The following is a 16,444-nucleotide window of genomic DNA, read 5'->3' as shown; positions in this document are numbered from 1 at the left end:
CTGTTGAGACATGGCTTTATTTTGAACAAGAACTATATCCCAAGCATCAAGTTCCATGACTCCTTTCCTCACGGCAGTCCTCTTAGAAGAATACAAATATTGGTTATTAGCAACCATCTCAATCAACTCTAGAGCCTCTTCAGTAGTTTTTTTCATATGAAGGGATTCTCCTACAGAAAATTTATAATTGAATCCAATCCAAAAACATGTCGGGAGGGCACTTTCTGAGAATAACCTTGTATCTCTCCCAAGCTTCATAGAGAAATTCACCCTCTTATTGCCTAAATTTCTAAACATCAGTTCTTAGCTTGGTCAGTCTCTAAGGTGGAATGAACTTAGCCAGAAATTTGCTAACCACATTATCCCATGTATTAAGACTTTCTTTGGGTTGTGTATCAAACCACTATTTAGCTCTATCCCTTACAGCAAATGGGAAGAGCAACAACTAATAAATATCAGGATGGACTTTATTAGTCTTTACTGTATTATAAATTTGCAAGAAATTAGAGATGAACAAGTTTGGGTCTTCCTGCGGGAGTCCATGAAACTAATAGTTTTGTTGCACCAAAGTAATGAGCTAGGGTTTCAACTCAAAATTGTTAGCATTCATAGGTGGGACAACAATACTATTGCCATAGAAGTTAGGATTTGGAGCAGCGTAGGAGCCAAGTGTTCTCCTAGGTTGCTCAGGAGCATTGGGAGCATTAGGGATAGCAACATTATTGTTGTTGTTTAGCTCCATAGTGATTTCTTCAGCTTCTTTCCCAAAATCATCCTTGTCATTCTTAGCAGCTCCGTAAGTCCTAGCCTGTTATAAGCGTCTTCTTAGAGTCCTTTTAATCTTAGGATCGAAGTTAAAAAGAGGTTTCTTGTCTCTGTTCCTTCTCATAATCAAATAAAAACAAGAAAAGGTAGAAATCTCTATGTCAGAGTGAAGAGAATTCCTAGTGAAGTAACTCGAGTGAACAAAATAAAATAAAATGAACTAGAATAAAAGAAAATAATTTTTTTGAAAATTAAAGAAAAAGAAAAGAAAATTTTAAAAATTAAAAGAAGGAAAAATAAGAAAATAAAATGAATAAAACAAAGGAAAAATGCTCAGTGGAATTCGAAAATTCAAAGGAAGAAAATTAAGAAAATTAAAGCAAGAAAACGTCTAATTTAGGTAATCAAATAATGGGTAGTTGTCAATCACAATCAATCCCCAGCAACGGCGCCAAAAACTTGGTGCAGACTTCGAAAACTACAAACTAATAGTTGAGGGTCATACCAAGTAATACCTCAGGTGAGTGAGGGTTGATTCCACGAGGATTAATGGATAAAGCAATAATAGTTGAGTGATTAAGCTAGTTAGACAAACAAAAAAGAGTATTTTGAGTTCCAATTATCATAAAACAGAAATTAGAGAATTTAAGGAAGCAAACAGTAAATGGATTGTAAGAATTATATGGGAAAACTATTAAAGTTTTTTAGATATTTACTTTTCCAGATTAATAATTCTTGCCAAATACTTTAATCATACAAAATTCAATTCATCGAAAACTTTAATTGATTAAACCCTAATTCCTTACTGATTTAATCTCCTCTAACCTAATCAACTGGTAATTCCTTGGTTACTTAATTTAGATTAAAGGTTTAAGTCCAATTCTATTTTATTAGCCACACAAACCCTAAGTGCCCAAACATAAGGTGATTATATGTTACGTATCATGTCAAGTCTAGTTAATTAGAGAATTATGAGAAATTACTTCAAGCTGTTATTCAAGTGAGTTAACTTTTCCAAGATTCAAAAAGAATTCTAGTAGAAAGAGAGTTATCTTCCACTATACTCTAATTCCTAGGATGAAGATCAAAAGCAATCCTTGAATTTAAATTAGTGCATTAATCAAAAGTAGAATGATAGTAGTATTTATCCATCAAAATAAACAGAGCTCTTAACCTTAACAGAGGATATTTAGTTGCTCATGGCTCAGAGAAAAACCAGGATTCTAAAAAGTCTGAATGTACGATATGAGGAAGAAGGAGAAGAGAACCCGAAGGGTTGAATCTTTTTCCCTTTTATATCTAACCTAATTGATTTGAAAATAAAATAAAATAATAAATTCTAAAACCTAAAAGATTGTGTTTGTTTTCAAATAAAATAAAAATAAATAAAAAACTAAAAACTAAAGCTAACGAAGCCTTCCTTGGAGTTCAAAAACGCGCTACTGGCGCTAAACGCTGGGCTCGACGTTTAGCGCTGCTGAACAGAGGCTATTTCCATTACTTTCTGGGTGCCTACTAGCGTGTGGTTCTAGGCACATTTTACGAGGCACCTAGCGCTAAACGCCAAGTCGTGGCATTTAGCATCAGCTTCACAGAGAGCATGCATGAAGTACGAGGCATTTGGTGCCAAATGCCAGGTAACGGCGTTTAGCTCCAGCTTGACAGCATCAATTTTCTTCCTTTTTCTTCTGCATGAACTCTATCAAACTCGCCCGGATATTTTCTGAAAATAATAAAACCATAATGCAAATCAAAGTAGCATCCAAACTAGTCTAAAAGACCAAAATTTAATAAAAACTCAATAAATCTATATATATATTACTAAGAAAATAAAGAAAAGATGAACTCGCCAGAGCTGGTGGTAGAGGCAGAGGCAGATGAAGTCACCAATGCGGAGCTGCAGAGGCTGTTGGCGAAAACGACCCAACCCGAAGACGTGATTCTTGTAAAGCTCAAAGGTGGTCTCGCGCCAAACCCTATCAGGATTTACCACTAAGGCATCGGTGTTGGGATCGTCCCTACCAGGCGGCTAAAATTGCTGAGTCGCGTCCTCCAATCTTGGCATGTAGTCCTTCTGTATAACTTACGTTGTGATTAGGATGATTGTTAATTGACTTTAAATCGAATAAATTTCAAAGTTATAATTGATTGAAACTCACATAATGAGCCGTAGACTGCTCATCAACAAATCTCTCCTTGTTGGCCTTCAGCATATGGGTATACTTGAAGGTCTCCATCAGTGTCACCTCACGATCCAACGAATTAGAGTACACATATTGAAACCAACTAATAAAATAAATTGAATAACAATTAATTCAAGTAATAATTAACAAGAATTAACAAATAAATTACATACTAGCCTACTCTTCATCTTTATGAAAGTTGCCAACCTACCGGTATACTTCAACGACCTCGGTGAAGCCCTGTTAGTTTTGTTCATCAGATAGAAACACTTGAACCCCTTATCAGTACTAAAATAGACGTCCAATTTCTTCTTAAGATCTGGACGTAGCCAAATCGTGAGGTGGTTGTGCCCCTAACGAACATCCTGCATCATATGCTGAAGTCGCCTAGCTATCTGGTGGTCGTAGATCTTCCTAATCAAGATATCATGTTTCTAACCCATATAAATTTCTCTTGCACAAATTAATTCAACAACATTAGTTTGTTGAAATAAAATACAGTTAAAATACAGTTAATTCAACAACATTGGGTTCATACTGCCCACTTCTGAAACCATTGCTCTCTGATCTCAATAGGGATCTTCGTGTAGTTCAATCATGGGTTGTTGTACATGAACTTAATCACATTGGAGATCTTGTGTGTACATGCATTGTTGTTTGGTGGAAACCTATCAATGAAAAACTTAAGATTAAAAAACACATAAAAACACATAAAACTTAAGAAATTCAAAATAGATTGCGGGTAAAAAATATTAAAATAGTATGTATTACGCCTGCATGCCAATAGGCCAAATCTTGATACATATAACAGGTGGTGATGGACGGGCATCTGGCTAGGAAGCATTAGAGGAATCATCCACCACGGGATCTGTTGCTAGAGTTGTAGAGGGCAGAGGGGGGCGTAGCAAAAGGAGCCATGTAGTTCGGGTTTAAGAGCATGATGAATTGCTGGTCCACTACACCCGCCTGTAACATCATAGGGGTTGATGAGGTAGTCGGGGTAGAAGGTGATGATTGAGCAGTCCCTGGGAATCCAGTGGAAACCCTCCCTCTATCACGATCACGAGACCCACTCGTTCTACCTCTACTACCTATCATCAAATCTGCAAAGAGAATATATTATTAACACTAATTAGCATATATACAACACAAATACTTCAACATTTATATTATTTCCAAAAATATTTGACATGACCTCCCTTAAAATTGGACATATGCACCTTACAGTTTCCACAAATCCAACCAACTTCAATCCACAGCATCAGTCAAAACTCAATTAAATTTACAATATTTCTAGCAGAATATATAAACTTGTTTATACATTAAAAAAATGCAACATTTTTATTTGAGTTATTCTCAGAAATTTTAGCAAATAATTTTTATATATGTTCATCAAATCACCATGATGTTTATTTTACAATAAGGGCTTCACAATATATTACTTCATTTTTATTTATAATAGTTTCATAATTCCTATGCATTCATATAGATTAACATAAGAGTAAATAAAGTATTGTTTTTGTCCCTAACATTTGGAGTAACTCTTAAAGTTGTCCCTAACATTTAAATCGTCCTACTTAAGTCACTAATATTTTAAAATTGACTCAATATTATCCTGCCGTTAGGGATCTGCTAACAGAATTAACAGTGGTACAAAATTGAGATGATTTTAAAATGTTAGAGACTTAAATAGGACGAAAAACGTTTGGGACAAAAACGATACATAGAAATGAATTTTAATTTTATCCTTCAATAATATAAATCTTTTACGGTACATACTTATTCAATTATTTTTTTAATCACATCTAAGTAAATTATATTTAATCATATTACTTTCATTCTAAATAAATTTTATTTTTTATAATTTTTCTCTTATAGATTTTAGTCATCTAAATAAATTTATTTTTTTTATAATTTTACTCTTAAAGATTTTTACTTATCATAAAATATTTGTAGAATGGCTAGAATCACATTACTTCATTTTGTATGTTATTTTTTTCCCACAAATTTATGTACTAGACATTCTACAAATATTTTATGATGAGTAAAAATTTTTAAGAGTAAAATTATAAAAAAATAAATTTATTTAGAATTAAAGTAATGTGATTAAGTGTAATTTACTTAGATATGATTAAAAAATAATTAAATAACTATGTACCGTAAAAAATTGATATTATTGAAAGATAAAATTAAAATTTATTTCTATGTATCATTTTTGTCCCCAATATTTTCATCCTATTTAAGTCTCCAACGTTTTAAAATCGTCTCAATTTTGTCTCCCCATCAATTCTGTTAACAGATCCCTAACGGCAGGACAACATTGAGTCAATTGGTTAGGGACGTAAATAGGATGATTTAAACGTTAAGGACAACTTTAGAACTTACCCCAAACGTTAAGGACAAAAATGATACTTTACTCTTAACATAATGAATACTCAAAAATTAAATCTAATCCTTTACATTCTCATTAATTCATAGAAGTTGTTATATTGCGTAAATTACAAGACACAAGTACTAGCACATACAACATATAATGATTTAGGTATAATGTATAATTAATACAATTTATATAATATTAATTTTATATCTTCAAATATCATAAACAAGTAAATTAAACTTAATAGCTGAAATAATATTTGATATAGTCACATAAAAAATGTCAATTATTAATTATTTAGGCTTTAACAAAAAAATTTATTTTTAATGGCTTAAACCCACCCAACGCTGAACGTGAAATCTCCATCCTAATTAACATTTGATTCTTCTAAGGCATGCAATTAATATATGATAACCAATGATAACCAATTTTACTTATTAACGACAAATTAACATATAACGAACTAAATCCTAAATTAACTTAAACAAAAAAGGAGTGATCATGGAACCTGAGCTTTAAACAGAGAAAGAAGAACTTAGGAGAGAGAGATGCAGTGGCAACGACAGCCGCTACTGGTGGAGCACTGCGACAGTGCTGGGAAGTGATGGTGAAACATGAACAGAGAGGGAGAAAAGGAGTCGCAGATGACAGGGAAGGGGGAGATGAGGAACGGGCTGGTTTCGATGAGGGGGAGAGGAGACGACGATAACGGCGGAAACAACGGAGCAGCGAGAAGAGTAGAGGGTTAGAGAGAGAGAGAGTGGGAGAAGAAAGGTTAGAGAGAGGGGATTTCGAAATGAAGGGAAAGAAGGTTTGCGCGCTTTGAATTTTAAGGCTCGTTACCATTAGATTTACGAGCAAATTTTAGGACTCGTTCCACCTCCAATGTCGCTGTTCATCACCAAAATAACGTCGCTGGCGATGTGCAAGAAATATCCCTCGTGCGTCGAATACACTATTTTTGAATTTTTTTTATAAATTTTGGATGTCTTTTTTCAATGATTTTAGATCTTAGATTTTGAATAATCATATTAATCAATAATCATAAATTTCATTCCAAAGCAAAACATATTATTAATCAAAATTATTCACAGACTTTATAAACCAGCTAATTCTACTTTATTCACTATTTCTAACACTTAACAATAATAGTATCATACATACATATTTAATTTCTAATGACTGCTACTATAATATTGCTACTAAAATCTAATATTATCACTATTATTTTTATTAAATCAAAATATTAGATAATAAAAAATTACATAATTTAGATGTCTAAGATAATAAATAATGTGAAGTTTTAACTGATTCATTTTTTTAATTCTTGGTCTTCTTGGTATTGTATTAAAAAAATTTTTTTCTGCTGTTTTATAGTCCGACAATGATTGAAAATAAAGATGGTTGAGGGGTTAGAAAGTAAGCAGAGAAGGATAGTGTATGTGAGTGAAAATGATGGATGCTGGGAGGAGGTGACATTCAAACAGGATATAGAAAACAACGAAGCCAACCAAAATTTCACTGCATGTGCGCCATGTAGACGTCAGTATACAAATTGGACGATCCAATTTGTGTATCGTCCGATTACTGTAATCAGACCATTCGATTATACTCTCCCAATCAGACTATCCGATTTATTTGGCACAACCATCTCAACTTGGTAAAATATTATATACCTCCATAATCATACTATACACCAATACTCACTCCATATCAAAATTAAAAAACTCGGCGGCTGTCTGACTGGCCAAAAACATCTTTTTTTTAATACGTATATCATTTAATTTCAAGTCCTTCTATTTCTGGTTGAATCACTATGGATTTTCCGTTTCATTAGTCTAATAGAATGAAAATTCTTTGCATTGTACCATGCGATGATGAGAGAATGATGTAGATCTGGATGATATGTATATGATTATGATTGGGGGCGACATGATATATATCAAGTGCACATGGATGCTTTAAAACCATCTCATGATCACCTTGTTAGTTTATAAATTTATATATTTCCTTGATTTTTTCAACTACTTGAGGATTTGATTTTATAGTTCCAAGTGCAATATATATTTTATACTTGGACCATTTGTTTAGCTATCTGATCTGTTTTTAACGTATATCATTTAGACATATATGTGAACCAATATATTCAGGGTCATTTCAATATAATTATATTATAATAACAATAATATTTTAAAAAGTATTATTAAAATTAAAATAATATTTTTTATTATTATATAATATTTTATTAAAAATATTACTTAAAAAATAATATTACTAAAAATATAGAAAAATGTAATTTTAATTCTAACAATTATTACCATAGACACTATAAATATAATCATATACTAAAATCATATATATAATATGAGTATGTTTATAGTAATTATGGTAATAATATAAGTGTTGTTAAAATTAAAATGACATTTTTTTTCATATTTTAGTAACACTTTTTTTAATATCATTTTTTAAAAAAATATTACTTTAATTAACATTATTTTTTGAAACACTATAATCACCATAGTATAAACATACTAAAATAGTCCTCTATATATATATATATATATATATATATATATATATATTAAAGATATAATTATTTTTATATTTTTATTTATTAATTTATATTTTTTAAAATAATTAATTTTATAATATAATATTAGAATTTAAGTATCCCAAAAAAATAATTTAAGCACCATATATACAAACAAAAGAAACAGGAAAAAATGCAAAATTAACATAAAAAAAGAGTCTTGTATATATAAAGAGAATGTATTAGAAATATAATTATTTATATATATATATATATTTATGTATTTTTTAAAATTTTTAAGATAAATAATTTTATGATAAAGTGTATGAAAAAATCATGCTAAGTATTCATCAAAATTAGTTGTCAAAATCAGTCATTAGTATAAATATATATTAAAGAGTAAAGTATCGTTTTTGTTTCTAATATTTGGGATAAGTTTTATTTGTATCCCTAACGTTTAAATCATCCTATTTGTATCCCTAACGTTTATAAAAGTGATTTAATATTATCCTGCCGTCAATTATATTAATAAATCAGATTGTATTTTTCAATTATTCTCACTTGGATGTATTCATTCTCAATTAGGTATCACTTAGATGTATTCGATTTTAATATTGTACCCACTATTTGTGTTTAGGTTCAATTATGTCCCTAAGAAAGTGAATTATGTAAATGTTGCAGGGATTAGTTTCAACTTTTGATGAGCTATTTTTCAGAGTGGATCATCGGTTGTGCCTCAAACATTTGTATTCTAACTTTAAGAAGAGATTTTCAAAACTCAAACTAAAGCTCATGATGTGTAATTGATGGTAGGATAACATTATTGGATTACTTTTACAAATGTTAAGAACACAAATAGGATGATTTAAATGTTAGGGATACAAATAAAATTTATCCCAAATGTTAGGGACAAAAATGATACTTTACTCTATATTAAAGTATAAAATATAAATTTAAAATAAGTTAAAGAACATAGTATTAGATACACAAATATATAGTGATTGAATTTAAGAGTTGATGTTAGCATATATATAATAATTTTGAAAAAATTATCATTCCTTTTATTTATTTTTTTAATGGAGAGACACAACTAGGGTATACCTTATGGGAATTTTTATTTAAATAAATTAAAAAATATTTTGTTTACTAAAGTTAATTTTAAAAATTATTATAAAAATACATAGAATTATTTATCTCGTTTGCAGTGTAAACTATCTCATTTATAATGTAAATTAGATACGTAACCCTCGATCAGTAACGAAATGTAACAGTTTGTATACTGTTGGAGTGTCTCCGGATCATCCATCTATGGCATATGCAGACAGAGTTCTGCAGCCATGTAAGTTTCAGCGAGAACGACTCCTTCCTCTACGCCTCCTACTGTGTAACCATTGGAGGTATGGCACCGAGCAGTCGCTCCACCAACTTCTATGTCTCCGTGTCGTACCATCTATATAAATCACGTAAGCATCCTCCCATTTGTTCTCCGTGCACGCGTAGTCTAAGGTGGTACGTCACCTCCTACAGGGTGATAGTGGCCCCACCCCATGGCAGGTAGAATGTGTGGGTCTTCGAATGTCAGCGCTTCACAAATGCCGTTATCAGGGAGTCGTTAAAGATGAAGTTCCTGGGAGGCACCGTATCGTCGAAGTCGGCCTCCCTCAAATACGGACGATGACGTTCCGTGGTAAAAGTGTGTGACTCACTCGTTGAGATAGAAGTAAGCGATGCATCTAAAAAAAAAATGATCACAATTATTAAAAATTTGTATACATGCATCTACATAACGAAACTGACTTAACTATTGTATACATTTATTTAACAGAAATTTACATATATGTACTAATTAAATTTATGTCAATAAAACCTTTTATATTAACATTTACATAGTTAATTAATAAACATTTTTTCAAGATGTTACTTAAAATAAAGACATTCATTAAAATAATTAATAATCTAATTATCAAATTTTAACTCAATAATTTAATTTAAGTAAATACAAATTACATAATAATTCACTTAACTAAAAAAATAACTTTTACTTGCATAGTTAACAACTACATTAATAACTTAAGAAACATGTAACCAATAAACTAACTTCAACGATTGAAAAATATCTACCAAAGTATTTGACATCTAAATTAATAATTATCTAGTTAAAAACTTAACTACAAGAAAATGAGAACCACATTCTTAGAATTATATCCTATCGATGATTTGTTGCTAGCTAACGATACAAATTGTATTATAATTCCTGACAAGTATTCTAACCGTGACTATACATATATAGGATAACATAAACGTCAAGATAAGAAAACTAACTGCAAAGTCGGTTGTCCCGGCGTAGTGCCAAGTCGCGTTCAGCCTATTAATCTTTGGATCACGTGCATATGTGCGCGCCATCTTCGTCTTGCTCGATAATATGGTCAGAAAGGGGTAGAAGAGAGGAGAAAGTGGTAGAAAGGTTCGAAATGAGGCCCAGAAACTCGTTATAAATGACATCTATATATAGGCGTTACCTTATCTTATCTCGTTTATAGTGTAAACGAGTTACGTGTAAATTTATCTCATTTATACTGTAAACATAATTTATGTATTTTTGTAATATTTTTTAAAATTATTCATTTCAATAAATAAAATATCTTTTTAATTTATTTAAATAAAAAATCCACCCCTTATGTGGTATGAATTTTTCACCTTTGCTTCCTTGGGATTTTGTGTTTAGGTGGTTTTTGTCAGTACCATTTTGTTCCTTTTCGGTGTTTGGTCTCGAGTTGGGGTACATATTTTTTAGGGGTGGCAAAGCGGGCTGGTCCGTCCCGCCCCGCCAAAGCCCACCCAAATATGGGGCGGGCCGGCCCATTCCGCCAAACTAATATGGGCTCAACTTGCTACCCCGCCAAAGGGCAGACTACCAGCCCGCCTCTTTTTTTTTTTAAATATTTTTTAACCATATATAAAAATTTAACCATATTTTTCAATTTATCGTACTAACTAACTACTAACAATTATTTTATTTTATAATAAAATTATTTTATTGAATTAATTTTTTAACATATAAAGTAATATCTTAAATTAATTATTAATTCATAAAAAATTTATAATTAACCACTATAACTCTTTTCATTGAAAATAACATAACAAATAATAAATATCAAAGTCTCAAACATAAGTGGCTAAGTGCATAACAATAATAAAACAAACACATAATCCACACATAAATCCTACTATAATTAAAACAAAACACACAACATAATTCATAAATTAACAAGACACCCAAAATAATCCTTAAATCAATTCACATAAATCAATTATCAACTTCCAAATCAATAAAATTTGAATCTGATCCGGAAGTTGAAACACCGCCTCGCCTAGCACCTTGAGGATTCACATCTTCACCTTCACCTACAATTAGAAGAATACCCAAATTTAGAACAAGATATAAATACTTAAATATTATATAAATATTAAATTAGTAACTGACAATCTAATTACCATCAACAAAGCCTGTATTCCAATTGCGAGTACAAATCACAGCTTCAACATTTTCTGGCAACATTCAACTTCTATATTTGTTAATGACATGAGCTCCAATACTAAAGGCAGATTCCGATGCAACCGTAGTAATTGGAATACTCAATAAATCACGTGCCATGATTGATAACTTCGGATAACGACTCTCATATAATTTTCATCATTCCAAAACATCTAAATCTTCAAAGCAATCCTTTGACAAAAGTGGCTCCTCCAAGTATGTATCAAGTGGATTCTTTCCACTAGAGACCTCAGCTTGATTGTTACGTTTCATCAATTTCTAGCAAAATAGAAATAATCACATCTTGTTAAGATAGAATAATGACAATCAATAATATAAGAGAATTAAAATATGCTAAACATTACTTACGCCAACAATCGTAAGTCGCTTCTTGCTTGTACTTTCAGGAGTATGGGTCATGGATGAAGACTGAATACTAGGTCCTTGTGCTTCAACAGTTGGAGGAGAATTCTTGTCATATTTTTCAAAAAGCTTGTATAATTTCTTTTTTACCTGTTCCACCTTTCCTTTTGCAGTCTCAGTATCAATCTCTTCATACATAAGCTCTAAAGTAGAAATCTTAAGCCTAGGATCAAGAATAGCACCAAATGCAAGAATGACACTATACTTTTCCTAATACTTCTTAAATTTGTTCATCATCTTTTCTCTCATGCTCCTTAGAAGCTCATCTTCACTTCTCAAACTTTCCATCAAAACACATTGAATATGATAGACTTATAGAAAATACAAATTCGAAGTAGGGTAAGATGTACCAGAAATCAAATTAGTGGTTTCATAAAAGGGGTATAAAAATTCACATATCCTTTCAGCTCTCCCCCATTTATCAACCGAAAGACAATACTTATAAGCATGATCAGTTGCCTTCAAATACTCAAAGGCCTTCCGATACTTGATAGCACTTTCGAGCATAATGTACATAGAATTCCATCGAGTAGTAACATCTATATGCAACCCACTTGTAAAATTCAAACCAGGAATCGCAGAAACACATTCTTTAAACTTTATCATTCTACTTTCCAATCCCCTTACATATTTCACACTTTTCCTAATCTTATCCAATGCATCATGAGCAATTTTTAATCCATCTTGTACAATAAGATTCAAGATATGAGTAGAACAACGAATATGAAAGAACTCCCCATCACACAACAACCAATCATGCATATTTAATGTACTTTTCAAATGATCTTGGCATGTATCATTAGCAGATGCATTATCCAGTGTAAGAGTCATAATCTTCTTTTCAATTCCCCACTCATTTAAAAGCTCAAAAATCTTGGAAGACAATTCAAATCCCGTGTGAGGAGGAGACATATGACAAAAACTCAATATTTTACTTTGCAATTTCCAATTTAAATCAACAAAGTGAGCAGTTAAGCATAAATAACCCTCTGTAGTGATGGATGTCCACAAATCAGAAGTCAAACAAATTCTATTGGGAATGGCTACTAAAGTACTTTTAAGCTTTTCTTTTTCCCTTGTGTAAATTTTCAGCACATCCTCTTTAAGAGTATTTCTAGTAATCAAGCCTAGAGTTGGACTGATGTATTTTATCTAATTCCTAAATTTTTTATTATCAACAATAGAGAAGGAAACATCACAATCAATCACAAAGGCAGCAAACATCTCTCGCGATACATGATTATCTATCTTGAGAGCCCCCATTTTATTTTGCATTTCTATCAAAGTTTGACCAATATCCTCAAAGTCTATTTTCACGCACCTGTCTAAATGACGCTTAAGTGACGATGTCCCATATTGTTTACCACCAGCCTTGAACTTCTGTTTGCATCCATCACATTGAGCACGATCTATACCATCATCACCAGGTCCAAGCTTTGTGAAATATCTCCACACATCAGATGTTGTTGCCTTTGTCTTTATCTTTTTAATATCTTCTGCCGTTTCAGATGTTTCCATATTTTCAGGATTTTGTGTTACATTCCCACTATCAACTTCCATAGAGAAAGGGTTACCATAGCAAAATCAACAATTCAACCTAAATAACACAAATACATCAGAACAAGTATGAAAGAAGCTAAGCAGAGGAAATGAACCATTAATAATTTTCAATAATGTTGCATCAAAAATTCAAAACAAATACACCAAGCATCCCTTTAAGGCAAAAATCATTAAAGCAACGAATTAAAACAGAAATAAAGAATGCATATCAAAGAATGCATATCAACATAAATAAGAAATTAAGAATAAACAGTCAATAGCATATTCAATCAAGCTACCAAGCCACCAAACTAGTTTCGATATTTGAATTCATTCATAAATTAGAAGTTAGTTAGCATTTTAAAAAATAGGAGAAAGAAGCTGTCCACAAAAGCATGAAAGAATCTGTCCAGTGTCCAGCAAAACAAGTTTTCTAAACAAATTCACAAAATCCAGTGTCCAGTGAAACAAGTTTCCTAAACAAATTCAAAAAAAAATTGATAAGCATGAAACAAGCTGTCCAGAACCAGTCAACCACAAACACATGAATATATGATTATATGATATAGCCATAACAAAAATAATGAATAGGTAAACTCAGTAACTCACTAAACTGTAATCACAGTTCCTTATTTAAAAAAAATAAATAAATAACTTCACTTACTGAGTTTGAAACACAGTCGCCAAGAAGCAGAGGAGGAGAGAGGAGCGCGCCGGGAATCTGCCGGAGGTCGGACACAGAACCGTCGAGACCCGAGAGGCAAAGGAGGAGAGAAGAGAGATGAGCAGAGGACTGACGAGACCAAACAGCGCCACCAGGAGTGCGATTCGGTGAGGACGGGCGAGAATCGTACGAGACAGGGACCGGCGAGTGGGAGAATGACGGCGATGAGATGCAAAGGAGGAGAGATGAGCAGAGGATAGAGTAGAGGCAAGACCAACAGCGCCACTGGAAGTGCGATTCGGTGAGGCAGCAACTGGCGACTGGGAGACCGACGGGTGACGATGATGAGCTGCTGAAGGAAGTCGAGGCCTTGAGGACAAGGCGATGCTCAGGGTCTCAGGGACAGGTATTCACCGACTCAGGATCAGGGTCTCACTCTCAACTCTCATTCTCTCAAGGAGTCTAAGGTCAGGGAAGCTGGAAAAGTGGGAAGGGAAAATGGGAAATTAAGGCCGGCTGTGTTGATTGTGGGAACTAGGAAGGAAGAGTAAAAAATTTTTATTTATATGATAGGTAAAATTACAAAAATGCCCTTAAAAAATAAGATACCAGCCCGCCGGGCCAGCCTGCCCCACCCTGCCCTGGCTCGCGGGTTTGGCGGTGCGGTTTAGGCGATTTTTTAAAATTTGGTGGGTTCAAAATCTCGGTCCGACCCGCCTTTTTTTGGCGGTTTGACCTGGCTGGTTCGACCCGTTTTGCCACCGCTAATTGTGGAAATTGGAAAGGAAGAGCAAAAAATTTTTATTTATATGATAGGTAAAATTACAAAAATGCCCTTAAAAAAATAAGATACCAGCCCGCCGGGCCAGCCCGCCCCGTCCCGCCCTGACCTGCGGGTTTGGCGGTGTGGTTTAGACAGTTTTTTAAAATTTGGCGGGTTTAAAATTTCGGCCCGACTTGCCTTTTTTTGCGGTTTTGGCGGTTTGACTCGGCGGGTTCGACCCGTTTTGCCACCGCTAATATTATTTTATTTTTGGTGTTTGGTCTTGAGAGCTAATCAAATGTTAGCTTAAATATCACTTGTATTTTGAGCTTCACAAAATGCGATATCAATATTTTTGGAATCATATATAATAAATAATAATTTTATTATATATAAAAGTTGTTATTTTAATATTTAGTTTTAATTTAATTTAAATTTGTTATTATTTTTAATTATTTTATCAAAAAATTATACAAGTAATAATTTTATTAATCTTTTATTAACATAATATTATTTTTCTAAAATAAAATCAATTTTATTTTATCTATCAATTTTAATATAAATTTTAATTTAAATCAATTTATTTCTTAAAAATATTAAAATTGATATTTAAAAGTAACTCTTTTGGAGTTGCTTTCAGTATTATTGTCTAATAATTTTTGTATTTTTTCTGTATAAAAATTTTGGATTTTTTTTGTATTTTATAATTCTTATAAAATTCTTATTTTTCAAAATTTTAAATGTCATAAAAAAAGTAATATATTTTTTTTCAAACAAATACATATAATAAAACACCAATTAAAGAAAAAATTAAAGTGAGTTAGGGATTTTATTTTTTGTTATTGAAAGAGTAAATATAAAATTTTAATATTGTTTACTCTTCCTTTTTCAGTTTTCATAGTAGCAATATGAAAAAAAAAATTATATAAATTCCACACCTATTTTTTTGTTTTTCACTCATTTTTCACTCTAATCCAAACAAAAAAAAAATAGGTTTTTATTTATTTATTTTCTCCCTTTTTATTTTCTTTCCTTCCAAAATCTATGTTCCAAACATTGTGTAAAAAAAAATTGTGCTACGGAGAGAGATACTGAGAGGTGGTGGAGGACGCCGTATGGAAAAAGAAGAGCAGAGACAATTGTCACCAGTGGCATTATTGGTAACGGCACTGAGAAACTCTATCGAGCATTGACAGTTTCTTAAACTGAACTTATCTTGATTTATCAACTTTTGAGTGAGCTTAAGATTCCTTGATCTGCACCTCCCATAAGAGACGAATCTAGAAATGTTATCATGGAAGGGCCAATAACACATATAATATTAAAAATTAAGTAAAAGATTATATATAATATAAGATGTATTATAAAAATATACTGATAGAAAATATATTTTAAAGTATAAAAAATATGTGTGTACTTTTTATTAACGAAGTAGTCAATTCTTCGTATCATAAAATTTATCGATAATAGAATTTATGTGTCAAAATTTTCAGTAATTTTTTTCAATATAATTAAAAGACAATTAGTAGCAAGAAATTCATCTTTCATTTTATTTTTAAATTATTTTTCACAATATTCATAGTTGAAAAATATCTTAGTTGTAACAGTTGAAACAGAAAGAATTAATATCAAATAAATAAAAAAAACGATCCAAAAAAAATTTTA

At 31.7% G+C, this 16,444-nt stretch overlaps 1 non-coding gene across 1 annotated transcript; it reads left to right on the top strand.

The window, feature by feature from the left end:
* The first annotated feature begins 202 nt into the window (after positions 1-202).
* LOC130949461 (small nucleolar RNA R71) lies at positions 203-310 on the top strand. Its single transcript, XR_009073390.1, has one exon. It is a non-coding gene; the product is annotated as a small nucleolar RNA R71 (small nucleolar RNA).
* The last annotated feature ends 16,134 nt before the right edge of the window (positions 311-16,444 follow it).

This window comes from Arachis stenosperma, chromosome 1 (assembly GCF_014773155.1).
Source record: "Arachis stenosperma cultivar V10309 chromosome 1, arast.V10309.gnm1.PFL2, whole genome shotgun sequence".
In the NCBI taxonomy this organism is placed as follows: Eukaryota; Viridiplantae; Streptophyta; class Magnoliopsida; order Fabales; family Fabaceae; genus Arachis; species Arachis stenosperma.
Note: the sequence above shows the minus strand (reverse complement) of the source record. Positions and strands in the feature narration are given on the sequence as shown.